The 18,729-nt window shown below is 43.0% G+C and overlaps 1 protein-coding gene across 1 annotated transcript in view; it reads left to right on the top strand.

Moving 5' to 3' along the window:
* LOC149256842 (putative LRR receptor-like serine/threonine-protein kinase At5g48740) overlaps nt 1-18,729 on the top strand; it is a 37,272-nt gene that overhangs the window by 17,030 nt on the left and 1,513 nt on the right. The window lies entirely within an intron of this gene.

Below are 18,729 nucleotides of genomic sequence, written 5' to 3'. Positions count from 1 at the left end.
AATAGAGCGTTGACTATCACGGATTTGAAGGGTAAACAAGCAATGATTGTTGCATTCCTTATAGCGATTCTTCCATCACTCCCTAATATCACGGATATACGAGAAAAGATCGCAATAGTGAGTAAAATGAAATTTTCTGACTACATTCTATGGATAGCCACCATAGGTACACTGCTCGTATAGGCAGGCCGAGCACTATGTGGTGGCTGATGGAGGAGTGGCCCATGTGATTAGCGTGGCGTAGTGGAAGAGGAGCCCAGATCGGGCGGAAGGTTCTATGCGTTAAAGATCCGTGGTGATCTGTTGGAGAAAGGGGTCAGACGTGCTGATGTGGAGATCGAGGGAGAAAACAAGAACGTGCTCCAGGTGCATGCTACATGCTACGTAGTGTTGGGTGGAGAAACCTGCATGACCAATGGTGGTGCTGCTCCAAGTAGAGGCCAAGGGTGTTGCTCCAAGTAGAGGACATGAACCCAAATCGCCTGCCCTACTCACAAAATAGGAGAGGAATCGTGTTGGGCTGCAGCAGAAGCATGGTGTGAGGCACAATGGAAGCGTGGTGTTGTGTGCTGGCTACGTGGTGTTTCTCCGGGTGCGTGTTGCATGTTGCTCCACCTATGAGGCCGAGAGTGGCCATTTACAAGCATGACCCCACAATTTCCTAATTTGAATTTAAACCTTTGAGGCCGAAAAACAGTGGTGTTGGCAAGCTGTGTAAGGCTCTCATTATTTTTTTCCTTTAAAAAAATGATTGGGATTTCATTCTTTTGTTTAAAAATTCATGGGCACATACATTCAAAAAGGGAAGAGTTTTTTTTAAAGGGTTGTTTTTTTTGTTAAAAAAAAAAACAGAGGGGCTCTTTTGTAGTTGAAGGTTTTTGAATTGGGGCAATTTTTTAAAATTGAATCTTTAGATCTGGGATAAATCTGGTTTGTTGGAGGTCATTTTTTTGTGTCAAGATGAACAATAAGATGGCAAAGGCCTATCTGAATGAGAGCAATAAGCTCAATGGTTCCAATTACTCCAATTGGAAATTTAAGTTGCAAACCCTGTTGGAGGGGAAAAACACATGGATGATCGCAAACGGTGATGAGTTGAAGCCAACCCTAGCTATAGGTGGAACAACAAAAACAATCCAAGACTGGGAAAAGAGGGAGAATAAGGCAAAGGTGCTGCTCAAATTCTCTGTGAAAGATTGCATTATTCCTCACATTCGAGATTGTAAAGCTGCAACAGACATCTAGACAACTCTCAAAGACTTGTACGAGATCAAGAACACAAATCGCCTACTATTTCTAAAGAGAAAGATTCTTTCCATTAAAATGGAGGAGAATGAATCAGTGGCAGCATTCATCTCTCGTATCAAGGAGCTTAAGACTAAGCTAGGCGACATTGGCGAAACAATATCAAACACTGATTTTGTCACGATTACCATGAATGGTATGACTGACAACTATTAGATGTTCATCACTAGGTTGAATGCGAGAGAAAAAGTCCCCAAGTTTGAAGAATTGACGGGGATCCTAATGCAGGAGGAGGAAAGGTGGCTGACCCTGAAAACCCAGAGCTCATATCTTGCCCTAATGGAAAAGAAGAAGCCCTTCAGAGGAAAGACAGATGCAACACACAAAAGCGGAGGAACCCCACAAAGAAAGGCACCTCCATCTCAAGGTATGTCTCCAAATAGAAGTGATTCAGGACCAAAATGTTTTTATTGCAGTAAAATTGGTCATATGGCTAAACATTGTCGGAAGAAGAAGTTTGATGAAGGTCAACAAAGACATAAGAAGCATGCATGCCATCTGGCTGATGCAGATCAGAATTCGAATATTAGATTGTTTGTATTTTATTTTGCGTTGTCAATTAAGGAGGATGAAGCAGAAATCTAGTTCATGGACTCAAGGGTCTCCTCCCATACAACAGGTAAGAGGCAATGGTTTAAAAATTTCATAGAATCCAACACTGGTACAAAGGTCTACCTTGGAGATGATACATGGTATGAAATCAAGGGATATGGTGATGTCAATGTCTTACTACCTAATGGAAAAATTAGGTATATTCATGTTGTTATGTATATACCCTGTTATGCTCTTAACCTACGAGGCGATACCAGAATACCAAATATGCGAAGAAATATACCCAGAACATAGAATAGCGAGTAACAACAGCAAGTATTTTATTATTAAGAAAGCAATGTTCACTTGCCTCTTCGAGGGGGCAACCTCCAATAGAGCAAATCTTGATGAAAAAATAAGACACGATGCTCCTCGCAGGGAGTCTCTATCCTTTATATATGACTCATACATGCAATACCATGGATCAATACCATGGTTTTTATTAATACCATCTATCTAATACCATGGCCCATTTACAACTAACTGTGGTCCCATCATTAAATGCGGGTTAACCAGTTACAATTATTAATATGGGATTTATTGACTCTTTACTATGACTCGATCCTACCACATAAATAAGGGGGTTAGGGTGGGACCCTAACATGCCCTTCCCCTTAAGAATAGCCTTGTCCTCAAGGCTGCAGCTGCGGAAACTGCTAAAGAATAGTGGCTGGTTCCCAGGTTGCATCTTCCGGAGAGGTGTCTTTCCACTTGACGAGGACTTACCTGATCATGCGGCCACACAGGTGCCGTTCTCGTGTGTCTAGGACCTGTTCAGGTTAGAGCCAGATTGACCCTTCTTCATCCAATTCAGGTAGACTGGTTTGAATTCTGCAATTGTTCCCAATCACTTTCTTGAGGCATGAGACATGGAAAACTGGATGGATTTTTGCAGTGGGTGGCAAAGCTAGCTTGTAGGCCACTTCTCCAATGCGCTGAAGTACTTGATATGGTCCGTAGAATTTTGGAGATAGTTTCTGACAACCCTTGTCTTTGAGTGATGTTTGCTTATATGGTTGCAGCCTCAAAAATACCTGATCCCCTTCTTGAAATTGGCGCTCTGAGCGATGCTGATCTACCTATTGCTTCATGCCGTTTTGAGCTTGATGAAGATTCTCTCTAAGATGGGTGAGCATGGTTGTGCGATTTTGTAGGAGTTGATCCACTGCTTGTACCTTTGAGCACCCCTTGATATAAGAAGTAGGGGAAGGAGGGAGTTGACCATAAACTGCTTCATAGGGAGTCACTTTGGTGGTGGCATGATAGTTGGTGTTATACCACCATTCAGCTAGAGGTAACCACTATACCCAAAGATGTTGCCTTTCTGAAGTGAAACACCTAAGGTAGGTTTCCAGATATTTGTTGACAGCTTCAGTTTGACCATCTATTTGTGGATGATAGGAAGTACTGAGTTTTAGTTGGGTGCCTTGTAGCCTGAAGAGTTCCTGCCAAAAATTACTGGTGAAGATTGGGTCACGATCAGACACAATAGAAGTGGGCATGCCATGCAATTTGAAGATCTGATCCATGAAAGATTGAGCGACCAAGGTCGGAGTAAACGGGTGGGGTAAGGCGCAAAAATGAGCATACTTAGAAAGTCGGTCCAAAACCACCATGATGACTGACTTGTTTCCTGACTTTGGAAGACCTGTAATGAAATCCATAGAAACCTCCGTCCATATTGATGCCAGGATGGGCAACGGTTGTAATGTGCCTGATTCTTTGACTGTCTCCCCTTTGTGGCGTTGACAGACATCGCATTCCACTACAAAAGTAAGGATGTCCTTTTTCATGCCTGTCCAAAAAAATGATCTTCTAGTGTGAGCATACGTCTTTTGAAAGCCTGAATGTCCTGCAATGGGGGATGAGTGCAATTCTGCCAAAATGCGGCTTTTGAGGGTGGATGTTGGTGATATTACAACTCTGTCCTTGTAGCGAAGAATCTCATCCTGCCACGAGTAGCCCTTGGTGGAATTTGGATCCGCCTGCAATTGAGTAATGAGTTGGGAGAGCCAGGGATGTGAAAACCATTCCCTGCGAGCCTCTTCAATCCACTCTAGAATGGGAAGGGAAATTGCGAGCAGGGTACTTTCCTCCTCAAATTGGCAAGATAATGCATCTGCTACACTATTTTCACGCCCTTTCTTGTAAATGATCTCATAATCATATCCCAACATTTTGGCGAGCCATTTATTTTGTTGTGGGGAGGATAGGCGTTGCTCCAAAAAAATTTAAGCCTGTGATGGTCTGTGCAGATTTGGAAACATCGCCCCAGTAAGTAAGGTTGCCAGGTATCTATTGCATGTAAGATGGCCATCATTTCCTTCTCATAGGTAGATTGTCCCAGATTCTTCCCACTTAGTTGTTGGCTTGTGAAGGCCAAGGGTCGACCTTCCTGCATTAAGACCGCCCCAATAACCATACCCGAAGCATCACATTCAATGACAAAAGATTTGGTGAAATCAGGTAGTGCTAAGACTGGAGTGGAACACATGGCATTTTTGAGAGCTGCAAATGCCTGTTGTGCGTCATCATTCCAGAAGAATGAATTTTTCTTGAGGAGTTGAGTGAGGGGCTTCACAATGCGACCATAATTGCGGAAAAATTTGCGATAATAGCCTGTGAGACCCAAAAATCCTCTCAGGCTCTTCAAGGTCTTAGGTTGAGGCCACTCCTGCATTGCCTGGATCTTTTTGGGGTCCACCTTGACACCTTCATGCCCCACAATGTGGCCCAAATACTCAACTTCTTCCATGCCAAAATAACACTTGGACATCTTAACAAATAATTTATGCTTGCGGAGCAGTTGCAAGAGCAGATCTACATGCTGAAGATGTGCGGCCCAAGTGCAACTATAGATGAGGATGTCATCGAAGAAGACAAGGACAAATTTTCTGAGATATGGTTTGAAAAGGTGGTTCATAAGGCTCTGAAAAGTAGACGGGGCATTACAAATACCGAATGGCATGACCAGGAACTCATAATGGCCTTCATGAGTTCTGAAAGCAGTCTTTGGAATGTCGACTTCCTTCATGCGAATTTGGTGGTAGCCAGAGTGAAGATCCAGCTTAGTGAAGAATTGAGCCCCATTGAGTTCATCCAGCAAATCATCAACAACCGGGATGGGAAATTTATCTTTGACTATCAACTTATTGAGGGCCCTGAAGTCTGGACACATACGCCATTCCCCATCTTTCTTGAGCACCATGACCACCGGTGATGAATAAGGACTAATGCTGGGACGAATGACACCTGCTTCCAAAAGTTCCTTGATTATTTTTTCTATTTCATTCTTTTGGGTGAACAGATATCTGTATGGGCGCACATTTGGTGGTTGGGCCCCTGGAACCAAGGTGATGCTATGATCATGTTCCCCTCTCGAGGGTGGAAGCTCATGAGGCTTGTCAAAGACTGGCAGATGGTTATTTAAAATCAGTTGCATCTTAGGATGAACCGGCAGAGAATTGGATTTGACGGCTTGGATGGCATTAAATTGAGCTATAACTCCATGATAGCCCCCTTTTTAGCAATTTTTCCATCCTATGTGAGCTGATGATAGAGGGAGCTCCCGCCTGGAGTCCGCGGAGGGTATGTGTGGAGTTGTTCTGCTTAAATCTCATATATAACTTTTGTAAATCCATTGTGATTGGCCCAAGAGTGCGAAGCCATTCAGCACCGAGGATAATGTCGCACACTCCCATGTGTATGGCAAACATGTGGGTCTTCAACTGATAATCCCCCATTTGAAGTTTTACATTTTCACAGTTGCCTTCACATTTCATTGTTCCCCCATCCACAATTTGGACTTGGAAGTTAGAAACTACTCGTACAAAACAATGCACTGCTTCCGCGACTTTTTGATGGATGAAGTTATGTGTGCTTCCACTATCAATCAAGACGACTACTACTGAGCGATGTTTAATAAAACCTCTGATTTTGAGAGTTTGAGGTGAAGAAATCCCTGCCAAAGAATGCAGCGAAATAACTGGTTCGTCAGGGACATTGTCCTTTTGGTTGTCCTCTTCTGCCTCCTCAGGTTCCTCAAGTGGTGGGGCTTCCTCCGATGAGCTGTAATCAATGGCATCAATTTGAAAAAATTTAGGCTCCTTTCATTTATGACCAGGGGAGTATTTCTCATCATAGTAGTAACATAATCCCTGCTTTCTTCTTTCGGCCATTTCGGCCATTGCCACGTTGATGACATTCCCACCATTGCCATCTTTCATTGTCCAAGTACATGCTCACCACCATAAGTTGAGTCTCATTATCTAAGATGTTATTCAGATTGAAATACTGATCCATTTGTGCTACCCATGCGGCTGTGTGAGAACCATCAAATTTATGCATATCCAGCTTGGGAGGTCACAGACGGGATTGTTGGTGGGTGCCCCAGAGGTGAAGAGAGTGTCTAGACTCACCCTCATTGTGTCCATTGCCAATATACACCTCCTCGCGAGCTTCCTCCTTGCCCTTAGAGAGTGCGTCAGTTAGTTTGTCAAGCTAAGCTTGGATGGCTTGCAAGGATTGTTCAAGTTTGTCGATCTTCTCATTGGCCATGGCTTGAGCTCTAGTTGCTACCATGCACCGACCCGATGTACTTGAAATTTGGGACCGCCCAAATTTTTTTTTCACTAACAATTGAATGGTACCACCTTTCTCAGGTCGTTGTCCTGATTCTTATGGGCTAGATCACCAATAAGCGCCCCGGGGGGTATCAGACTTTTTTTCCTAACGAAGTTTTACTCCTTGCTTAGGAATACTGCAGTAGCCAAATCCTCAAAATGTCAATGCTGCCAAAAGTCCTGCGAAAATCACGCCCCGACATAGGAACCTGATCCGGATTTAAACTGGAACGCAATAGATTACAGAGATAACCATAAATACAGAGATGCGATAACCATAAAAACAGAGATGCAGCGGAAATAATACTTCATTTCATTAATGGAGAATACTGAAATATGCTTACAAACAGAAATGGAAAGAAACCAGCTAGGGCGATGGTAGCTTATCTCTGAGAAGAGATGTGGCGGCTACATGCCTTTGAACTATTCTGAACTGAGTTATAATGAGGCTCGAAGACCTATTTATTGTTGAGAAACAATGGAAAACCCTTCACATCCCGAAACCTAGCCCTAGAAGATGAAACGCCAAATTGTGGGCCCCGTTTGGGTAAATTGGTACATCAATTTCCCGGGGTCGTAACTTTGGCATACGATCTTCGTTTTACGCGTACGATAGCTCGTTAGAAATATCTATCCGAGTACTACCACTTTGGGAAGGGAAACATCGGTCCATTGACCCATGTTGCCCCCAAATTTCCCAAAAAACGTCGTTTAGGAATTCAAAACGGCTCCGGAAGTTCAGGACCCGAAAAACTGCTAAAAATAGTAAATTGTGCTGCAATTTAGGAAAGTGAAAGAGCTTAAAGAGACAATTGTGGGGGTCCAAATGGGATAGATGGGTGGCCACCAACATCCACCTGGATCATTCCTCCCCCCTTAGGAAGCAATGGTCCCCATTGTGTTGAGTTCCTCCCTGAGATGAGGAAGCTTCTGCTGAGTTGAGTCTCTGGTGAGCTGTTCTGCAATCTCTGATGTGTCCAGAAATGGTGGGAGGCATGGTCGACGATGGTCCACATTGAACACTCGGTGCAAGCCAAGGAATGTAGGAATGTTGTGCTTCAAAGCATTGTTGCCCGTAGCCTTGGTACTGGTGTAAGGACCATGTCGGAGTCGCCTGAGTTTCTGATGGGTTCTGGTAAGGCATTGTTTCTGCAGATATAACCAAACTTTGTCGCCCACCTGAAACTTGTGTGGTACCCCTGTGGGTGAGGAGAAGTTGTTCCTGTGTTCTGTCATGACCGTATCCCTTTGCTGCTGCTGCTGCGTGGAGGAACCCTTTGCAGGGGTCATGGATGTAGCAACGATCTTCCCCTTACTTTGGGAGTGAACCAGACAAATGAATTTCCTGGTCTGTGATATGAGCTTGCTGCCTTTCTTGGTAGTAATCAAAGATGTGGCGGTAGGTGGGGCTACCTCCAGTATCATGTATAATGAATTATTCAAAGAAATAATGACAGCACGAGGCCTGGACTCATACACAGCATGTCGCCTCCACAAGTATGGCTGGCCTAATAATACATCACAAACATCCAGAGGTGTAACATCACATAATACCTCGTCGGTGAAGGGCTTGATGTTGTAGGGAAGGCGGCACTGCTGGCGAACTTTGAGATCTCGTCCTTCATGAAGCCACCCGATACTGTATGGCTGCGGGTGTGGTGTAGTCGGTAGGCCCAACCGCTTCACGACCTCTGCTGAAACCAGGTTCTTTTGGATACCACTGTCGACAATGAATCGCAGTGGTGAACCCTTCACCCACATCTGTGAGTGGAAAAGACGCTCCCCTTCCTCTAGATTTTCGGGTTCATCTTTCTGGATCTTGGCGGTGGCAACAGTGGCGCTGGGATCCGCATCAATGATCTGCTTCCCTTTGCCATTCCCCTTGTCAGGTTTTGGCTCAGGGTCGGAACATGCATCTGATTTAGAAGCCTTCAACTCGGCCACCAGTGACTGCTTGGTCCGGCACTCACTTGTGTTATGAGTGGGACTCTTGTGGAACTCACACCACTTTCTTGTGTCCTTCTTCGGCTTCGTGGTGTTGTTATTTTCTTGCGGCTTCGACGGGTTGTCTTGGGTCACCCCGCCTTGGCTTTGTCCTTTGGGCTTCGGATTTGCAGATCCAAAGTCTCGCTTCTTCTGTTTGATATTTTGTTCGATTTTGACAGCGTATCGGTATGATGTGCTGAGTGAGGAGATGTTCAAGAACACCATCTCTTCCTGGATGTATCGGTGTAGGCAGCCACGGTATTTGAGTACCAGATGCCGCTCAGAATCTTTGATACCTAACTGTGTGCGAAGGGTATGAAAAATGTTTGTGAACTCTGGCACATCTTGGTCTCGTCCCTGCTGCAGTGTGGTCCATTTGATGTATTTGTCCTCATAGCTTCCGACAGGGTAGTACTGCTCCTTGATGGCATCCCAGAAGTCATTCCAAGTGGGTGCAGCTGAAAATAGTGAGCCTGTACTTTCATCCTTCTGCTCGCAGTAGGTTTCCCACCAGTCCTTGACGTGGGGGGCTGCTTTGAAAAGAGCGAAAACAATCTTTTCCCGACTTGAAAATTCGTGAACAGAAAAATACCCATCTAGCAGATTTAACCATTTATCTACGGCATCTGCGTCTATTTGACCCTCAAATATGGGGATTTCAAAATTAACTTGTACCTTAAATGGTGTGGCGTTTCCAGAGTCGCTGTTGGAAGCCGATGCGTCGCCTCTGGGTAGCCGCTGAAGGATCTGCGCAAAGTTATCCATCATCGCGTTCCTTTGCCGCTCGAGCGCTTCTTCGAGTAAGATTTTGATAGGATCTCCTGCCCCCTCGTCTTTCTTCTCATCCGCCATGGGAGGTCATCGAGATTTGCGAGGCTGGTCTTGCAAAGGTTTGACCACTTCAAGCCCTAACTCCTTATATCCCGACCTCGTTGGGGACATGCAATGAAAAACATAGAAAAAACAGACCGCTCTGATACCACTGATCCGGATTTAAACAGGAACGCAATAGATTACAGAGATAACCATAAATACAGAGATGCGATAACCATAAAAACAGAGATGCAGTGGAAATAATACTTCATTTCATTAATGGAGAATACTGAAATATGCTTACAAACAGAAATGGAAAGAAACCAGCTAGGGCGATGGTAGCTTATCTCTGAGAAGAGATGTGGCGGCTACATGCCTCTGAACTGTTCCGAACTGAGTTACAATGAGGCTCGAAGACTTATTTATTGTTGAGAAACAATGGAAAACCCTTCACATCCCGAAACCTATCCCTAGAAGATGAAACGCCAAATTGTGGGCCCCGTTTGGGTAAATTGGTACATCAATTTCTCGGGGTCGTAACTTTGGCATACGATCTCCGTTTTACGCGTACGATAGCTCGTTAGAAAGATCTATCCGAGTACTACCACTTTGGGAAGGGAAACATCAGTCCATGGACCCATGATGCCCCCAAATTTTCCAAAAAACGTCGTTTAGGGCCTCAAAACAGCTCCGGAAGTTCAGGACCCGAAAAACTGCTAAAAATAGTAAACTGTGCTGCAATTTAGGAAACTGAAAAAGCTGAAAGAGACAGTTGTGGGGGTCCAAATGGGATAGGTGGGTGGCCACCAACATCCACCTAGATCAGAACCCCACACAACTACTCAGATCTGGTGGATCTGAGAGATCTGAATGGCTGATCAGATAGCTCTGAACGGCGAAACAAATTGCTGCTGCGGATCTGATGGATCTAATAGATTGGAATGGCTGGTCTGCTAACTCAGAATTGCGGGACTGATGTTTACTTCTGCTGCAAACCCCCGTGTGAGATCTGATCTGGCAGATATTATACGTGATCCCAAGATAGAAAAGGGAACTATGGTCTCGAGGAGTGTCAGGTGCTATAGATCACAATATACATAAGGGTCTGACAGTAGTACTTGGACCAATGTTTCAGGGCTCTAACTAAGGAGGATCAACTGTACCCTTAGCCGTACAACCCGACTACCCTATCGTATGGGCGAGTAATCTCTCCGAGTGTTGTTCTCAGTGTACTGTAGCAGCAAGACGACCGACGGTTTATCTATGGCGAGGTTTCAAAGGAGCTAAGGGCCTTCCGATATACCCAGAGGGTACTTGGAAGACAGTTCGTGCGTGGTTCTGTCTAATGCGCTACTACTCGAAGGGGTACCCATAGGGGTTACAAGGGAGTCCAACAAGCATGACCACCTCTTGTATTTCCTACGTGCACACCTCCCCAAATCCGCAGGTTTATGCGCTCAACGACAGATCCAGTGGTTTAAAGACACCGGAACACGTCTCTAGCCAAAAATAAAAAATAAAAAAAATTCTAAGAAATGGAGATCCCACCTGCCCTGGAAAGAGCTCTGATACCACTTGTTATGCTCTTAACTTGCAAGACAATACCAGAATACCAAATATGCGAAGAAATATACCCAGAACATAGAATAGCGAGTAACAACAAGTATTTTATTATTCAGAAAGTAATGTTCACTTGCCTCTTCGAGGGGGCAACCTCCAATAGAGCAGAGCTCGATGACAAAATAAGACACGATGCTCCTCGCAGGGAGTCTCTATCCTTTATATATGACTCATACATGCAATACCATGGATCAATACCATGGTTTTTATTAATACCATCTATCTAATACCATTGCCCATTTGCAACTAACTGTGGTCCCATCATTAAATGCGAGTTAACCACTTACAATTATTAATATGGGCTTTATTGACTCTTTACTATGACTCGATCCTACTACATAAATAAGGGGGTTAGGGTGGGACCCTAACATACCCGGGGTTAAAAAGAACTTGATTTCTGTATCTAGAATAATAGATCAAGATCTTAAGGTAGAGTTCTTTAAATCTCATTTTGTAATTAAAGTCATGCTGGATCAGATGAAGTCTATTACAATAGGTGTACGTGTAGGAGGATTGTATAAACTAGATGTTAGAAGTGCGTCACATCAATTGTTGGCATCATCAGCCATGTCTGTATAGAATCTCTGGCATCAAAGATTTGGGCATATAAACTTCAGTGACCTACTACTTCTTCATAAAAAGGTATGGTGAATGGTCTTCCTGTTTTGAAGACTATGCATGTTGACTGTGAAACTTGTGCCCTTGGTAAATTACATAGAGATGAATTTCCTGTTATTGTTGATAGGAATCAAAGGGATATACTTTAACTTGTACACACTGATCTATGTGGGCCAATGCAGACAAGGTCGTTAGGAGGGGCCTACTATTTTTTTATTTTTGTTGATGACTGTACACGGTTCACTCGGGTGTATTTCCTCAGGCAGAAAATTCATGCTTTTGAATACTTCAAGCAATTCAAAAGTATGATTGAGAAGCAAATAATAAATTTCATCAAAATTCTTTGCTCAGACCAAGGTAGAGAATTCAAGAAGTGATCCGAATCGGATCCATGAACGACTGTCAAAGAACCTTGACTATATCGCGTTGAACAAATCCTTGAAAAATTCCAAAATAGCGATCAAAAATTCCTTGAACCAATAGCAATGGCCGCCAACATGGAACGACGAGGACCTCGGTCAAAGCACGCTAACCGAGGCCCATGGAGACTGCGCAGGAGGTCAAAACAGCCCCTGGGAGCCCCGAATCGGGAAAAGGAGGTGATTTTGATGCGCTATTAGTGATAATCATGCATCGCTAGGCAAACAAGGCTAAAGTGGAAAAGCCTTAAGCACTCGGTCATGTTAGGAGCTGGGGAACCGTGGGCGGAGAAGCAAAAAGCGCTAAAGGACAAAGGCGGGACCTGCGCTCTGGAAAACTGACGGTATTGATCGGGGTGCCCTTGAATGGTAAGAGGTTTTGGAGGAGAGTAGTGCGAGCCCACTCAGCGATCGATGCGTGGCAGCGGAGGTGAGAGAAAAACCGCCGTGATCGCACGCTATCGGTCGAGCAAGTCAACCGGTGCGTATGACGTTGGATCTGGAGGAGCCTAGATCGGACGACTGAGATTGCGCCTGATGGAGGAAGTGGAATCGACAGGGGATTAAGCCATGTTCTAAAGGGATTTGGAGTCTGTTTGACAGCCACAGTGGAAAAAGAACACATACACGGCGTAACAAAAGAAACGAACTGACGAAGCATATTGGCACCAGTTAGATGGAGACACATGGCCACTTCTCGAGCGTTCATGCTGACGCCGAACATGGAACTCTAAGCGCAGCTACAGAAGGTGAATTGACGTAGGCGGGAGAGGAACCGAATAGGCATAGGGATCGAATGGCTAAAGCCATGAACAGAGATAGTCGAACAAAGAAGAGAAGGATAGAGAAGAGTCTGAGCGACCAAGAGAGATAGTGAATAGTGAACCTTGAGAGGAGGACTAAACACAGAGAATAGTAAAGCCAAGCAGAGGAGACAGAGGGCCGAGCTGACCACAAGAAGCATCGAGCACCAGAGAGCTTGAAGATTCAAGCCTTCCCATAGAGGAATCTGTCTGGATTGAGCATCACAGTTGGTTCTTTCCACTGTAGACCAAGGGTCACGGAGCTGGTAGGAAGAACGAGAGTCTGTGTACTCTGAGTGGCTTGGGGAATCCAAGAACCACCCTACCAAGCAAACTTGCTTCAAGAGAACTCACATTGAGTCCCTGTATTTGTAATTCTATGCTGTAAGACACAATAAAAAAAGGCCACCACTGAAGCTGGACTGGAGACGTAGCCCTGGAGAATAGGGTGAACTCCTTATTAAAAACTCTTTGTGTCTTTGTGTTGCTTACTGTATTTCTTTGTTGTCTTTCCACTTATTTTCTGTGTATTGGCAATCTGATCGATCCGTTGTTTCAATAACACAGTATACACACACTAGCACATGAGTCTATAATACTTTTTTGTTTAATAAATCTTCAACTGAGGTCATTCATAGGGTGATTATCAGATGAAGTGGTATCGGAGCTCTAGGTTGTAAGGTTAGACAAGCTTGTGTTGGGTTAGCTATGAATGCTCACTAGATCAAAGCTCAAATTAGGAGAAGGAGAGTTGGTGGAAACTAATCTTGAAATTGGGAGAGTCTATTCTCGGAAGACAATGTCAGAAGAAGGTTCTATAGGACTAGACCCTCAATTCATAGAAAGTTTCCTAGCTATAAAGTCTATGGTAGAAGAAATGTATAGGGACTTTAGAAAGCATAAGGATGAAGATTCATACGGTTCTAAACAAGATAAAGAAAAAGATGAGTCTCATTCCCATGACCACTCCAAAGGAAAGGGGAAAGAGGAAAGCTTTCTCACACCCTCTAATAGCCCTGTGCATAATAAGAAAGCATCTTTGATTAAGTTAGATGTTAAATTTGATTTGCCTATATATGATGGAGAGCTAAATGCTGAAAAGTTGGACAATTGGATTAGACAAATTGATGTGTATTGCAGGGTACAGAACATAGACTCAGACAAGAGTAAGATTCAGCTGGCAAGCCTGCGCCTTGAAGGCACTGCCTTGGTTTGGTGGGAAGGTAGAACCCAAGATGATATGAAAAGACATGGTAAGACCATCTCTATCTGGAGTGAATTTGTTGCTACAATCAAAAAGCAGTTCTATCCATTGGCCTACATGCAACAAGCCATGATGAGTTGGAAAACTCTTCAGCAGTTGGAAGGGCAAAGTGTACAAGGGTATACTCAAGAGTTCAGAAAGAGAGCATTGATGTTTGGTATCTCATTAGACTCACCAGAGACTCTTTTGAAGTACATTGGTGGTCTACACAGCCACATGAGGCATACCACCCTCATGTTTAATCCCACTAGTATAGATGAGGTCTCTGTACAAGCTACTCATCTAGAAGCTAGAGGAAAGAATAGAAATCCAGAAGTTGGGGTACCATCCCAACCCACTGTAAGCAAAAGCAAGGAGAAAAGGAAGCAGAAGTGGAAAGCAAGGAAGGCTAACACTACACAAAAAGGCAAAGATTCATGCACTCACTGTAAAAAGGAGGGGCATGATGATGAGCACTGTTGGATTCTGCATCCAGAGCTAAGACCTAAGAAGTCCGAGGGCAAGAAGAAGAAGACTGTTGTAGCTATTCAGAAAGATTTGGGGTCAAACTTGGGAGATGAAACAATCATTGCAGCCACAGGTGTAAAAGGTAAGAATTCTGAAGCATCTACTAGTAATTCTGCTCAATCTGTTATTGATGAAGAACATGAGAGAAAAAGGCATGATCTTTTCCATATTCGAGTTATTTCCAAAAACCAAAAGATTGATACTTTGTTTGATAGTGGCTCACAAGTAAATCTGATTTCTGAAGCAATTGTAAAGAAATTGGGATTAGCAACTACACCTCATAAGAAGCCATACCCATTAGGATGGTTGAATGATAAAGCACAACTACAAGTGACTAGACAGTGCAAACTCAAGTTTTCTTTTAGGATAAAATTTGTAGATGATGTTGAGTTAGATATAATTCCTTTAGATATATGTGGAATTGTTTTAGGAAGTCCCTACTTGTATGATAGAAAAGCTATTTTCTATAGAGCTGAGAAAAAGTATCTACTTGTTAAAGATGGAATCAAATACTTTGTAAGGGCTCATAAGCTCAAGAATAACTATACTCTTATCAACTCAGGATAGATGAAAAGAATGATAAATTCATGCAAACAGTTCTTACTAATGGTTGTAAAGGAAAAGAAATATGATAAAACCAATGTATTTGGGGGCTGTAATGCTGATCAGCAAGCTGATATAGAAAAGATTGTTTCAGAGTATGAAGTCTTATTTCAAGAACCTAAAGGTCTGCCACCCAAAAAGGGAATAGTACATGATATTATTTTGTAGCAAGATGTTCCTTTGCCTAACATTGGGATGTACAGGTTGTCTGCTTTAGAGAATGCTGAAATCAAGAAGCAGGTGCAGGAGTTGCTCGACAAAAGGGTTCATCAGGCCTAGCACATCACCATGTGGATCACCCATCGTCTTGGTGAGAAAGAAACATGGCTCGTGGAGAATGTGCATTGACTACCGAGCACTGAATAAGATAACAATAAAAAATCGTTATCCCCTTCCTCACATAGATGGTCTTTTAGATCAATTGAAGGACGCTGTTTATTTCACCAAGCTGGATTTGCTTAGTGGATACCATCAGGTCAAGGTTGCAGAGCAAGATGCATGGAAGAATGCTTTCAAAACAAAGCAGGGACTGTATGAATGGCTGGTTATGCCTTTTGGCCTAACTAATGCTCCTGCTACTTTCATGAGATTAATGAATGATGTACTCAGACCTTTTCTTCATGATTTTGTTATTGTGTATCTGGATGACATTCTGATCTTTAGTAAAACGTGGGAAGAACATTTAAAGCATGTTAAGCAGACATTAGATGTTTTGAGAAGAGAAAAACTTTATGTTAAACTCTCCAAATGTGAATTTGGAAAAACCTCTATAAATTATTTGGGTCACATATTAGGGGGAGGTGAATTGAAAATAGATCCCTCTAAAGTGGCAGTCATTGTAAACTGGCCTAAACCCCAGTCTGCTACAGAAGTGAGAAGCTTCTTAGGAGCAGCACAATATTGGAGGAAGTTCATTTCAAATTTTTCCTCTATTGCAGCTCCCTTACATGCTTTGACAGGGTTGAACAAGGTGTTTCAGTGGGGAGGAAAACAGCAGAAAGCCTTCGACACCTTGAAAGAAAAGATTAGTATAGCACCTGTACTAGCACTGCCAGATCTACAAAGACCATTTGAGATCCAAACTGATGCCAGTGACTATGCCATGGGAGCAGTGTTGACACAGCACGATAAACCCATATGTTATCATTCTGAGACTTTTAATTTTGCAGTAGTTAACTATCCTACCTACGATAAAGAATTGTATGCATTAGTTCAGAGTGTGAAAAAGTGGAAACATTACTTAATGGGCAAAGAAACAGTAATACACACTGATCATCAGCCACTTCAATATCTACACTCCCAAACTAAGTTGCAACAATCAAGACATTACAGATGGATGGGTTTTCTACAACAGTTTCATTTAGTCATCAGATATAAAAAGGGCATACATAACAAGGTTGCAGATATGTTATCTAGACCCATTATAAATGTATCTACCATACTTAAGCATAATTTGGTGCTGCATGAAAGCTACATAGAGCAGTATGCTTAGGATATGGACTTTAAAGATGTATATGCAACTTTGAGTCAAGGCAAAAGAGTAGAAGAATTGGACTATCATGTGAAGGACCGACTCTTATATCATTGTGGGAAACTCTACATTCCAAAAACTGAGACAGTAAAGATAATTAGGGAAGCACACACTTCTCGGATATCAGGTCACTTTGGGGTAAGTAAAATAGTTGCACAACTGCAAAGGTTCTGCTATTGGCCGAAAATGAATGATACAATTTCTAGATATGTGAAGGGATGTGCTATGTGTGCTAAAAGCAAGCCCAGTAACAAAAAACTAGGCTTATACACTCCATTACCAGTTCCTTCTCACCCTTGGGAAAGAATTTCCATGGATTTTGTTGGAGGACTGCCTAAATCTAGGAAAGGTCATGATTATATGTATGTTGTTGTGGATAGGTTGAGAAAAATGTGTATTTTGATGCCTTGCAGTAAACAAATTACAGCTGAACAAACTGCAAAATTATTCTTTGAACATGTATGGGTTCATTTTGGATTACCCACTTCTATTGTATCTGATCCAGACACTCGATTTGTGGGGAATTTTTGGTCAAGTTTGTGGGAACTAATGGACACCAAGTTAAAGAAAATCACAGCATTTCATCCATAAACAGATGGCCAAATAGAAGTAGTTAATAGACAATGATCCAGTTACTGAGAGGATATTGCAGCAAACACCCTAAGCTTTGGGATGAACACTTGTGTTATGTGCAGCATGCTTACAATAGAGCTAAACACTCTTCTACACAGATATCTACTTTTGAGACCTGTTTTGGTTTCATACCAAGGTCTCCTTTGGATTTTGTCTTTGGTAAAGATACCATGGTTGATAGACACAACGATGTGGACAAGGCAACTAGGTTTATTGAACAGATCCAGGAGATCCACCAGGCAGTAGAGGAACAGCTGGAAAAGAGCCAGGCCAAGTACAAGGCTAGGCATGATAAGCATCAGATGGAGCATAGTTTTCAAGTTGGAGACCAAGTCTCGCTGTATATCAGCAAGGACAGGATGCAAGGTGAAGGTAAAAAGCTAAAACCTATCATGTATGGACCCTTCCGGATACTTGAGAATATTGGTGAAAATGCCTTCTGCCTTGAGCTACCTGCTTACATGCACATCTACTCAGCCGTAAATGCAAACTGTTTGAGGTTGTTTGAACCTTCAATGATTGAGGACCCTGAAGAGCAGAGTCAATTACCTTCTGTTGACGACCTGCTACCTGAATATCTTAATGAGTTGGAAGAAGATATGGTGTTGGATAGGAAGGTAAGTGTTATAGACATTTTTGTGCCTTACAGCTATAAGCATGAAATTTCCATAATCCAAGGGATCCAAAGTCCCTAAAGATGTTGTACAGCTCCTAAAGGAACAAGGTCAACCAATGACAGCTTCTCCCAGAAGTTCTCCACCAAAACCACTCAGAACTAATCAAATCAGGATCAATCAGAGCTCCAAGCTCCACTAGCTGCTGCGTTGCAAAGCACCCAAATACACTGGCTAGGTGCGTTGCAACGCACTTGAATGCACTACCCAGGTGCGTTGAGTGGGAAATGACAAGTGGTCGAGTCATTCAACGAGGTGGAAAGACCATGGAAGCTTCCAGAATCTTCTCCAATGACACTTGCCTCACTGAATTCGACCAAGTGATGAGTAAGAGGCTCTCAGTCTCCAAGTGGAATCAAGAACTGACAGAGAGAAGCCACAAGTCAAAACATAAGCTGACTCATCCTCTCTGCTTACATCTATATATGGATCCCTCATCCCAGAGATCCAGAGGCTGGAATTTTGTACTTTGCAGAGAATTGCTGTTGGTTTGAGATTGAGATTAGTACATTGGGTGATTTATGCTTTGTTGGATGAGAGGAAGGATTCCTTTGCTGGGAGGTAGATGTTGGATCGGGACTCACTTGGTTGTATCTCCTCTTGGACTTTCTTATCATATCAATAAAATTATTTGAGTTTCTCCTACATGCTGTGTATCAATGATGTTTTGTTATATTGCAATGTTTAAGCTTAATCAGATCCTGAGCTTTTTATGGAATGTATATCTATATCTTCGTGTT

Source organism: Pinus tabuliformis, chromosome 7 (genome assembly GCF_031772625.1).
Source record: "Pinus tabuliformis cultivar Carrire ecotype Pingquan chromosome 7, CPIR1, whole genome shotgun sequence".
Taxonomy (NCBI): domain Eukaryota; kingdom Viridiplantae; phylum Streptophyta; class Pinopsida; order Pinales; family Pinaceae; genus Pinus; species Pinus tabuliformis.
This window is presented reverse-complemented; position numbering and strand designations above follow the sequence as displayed.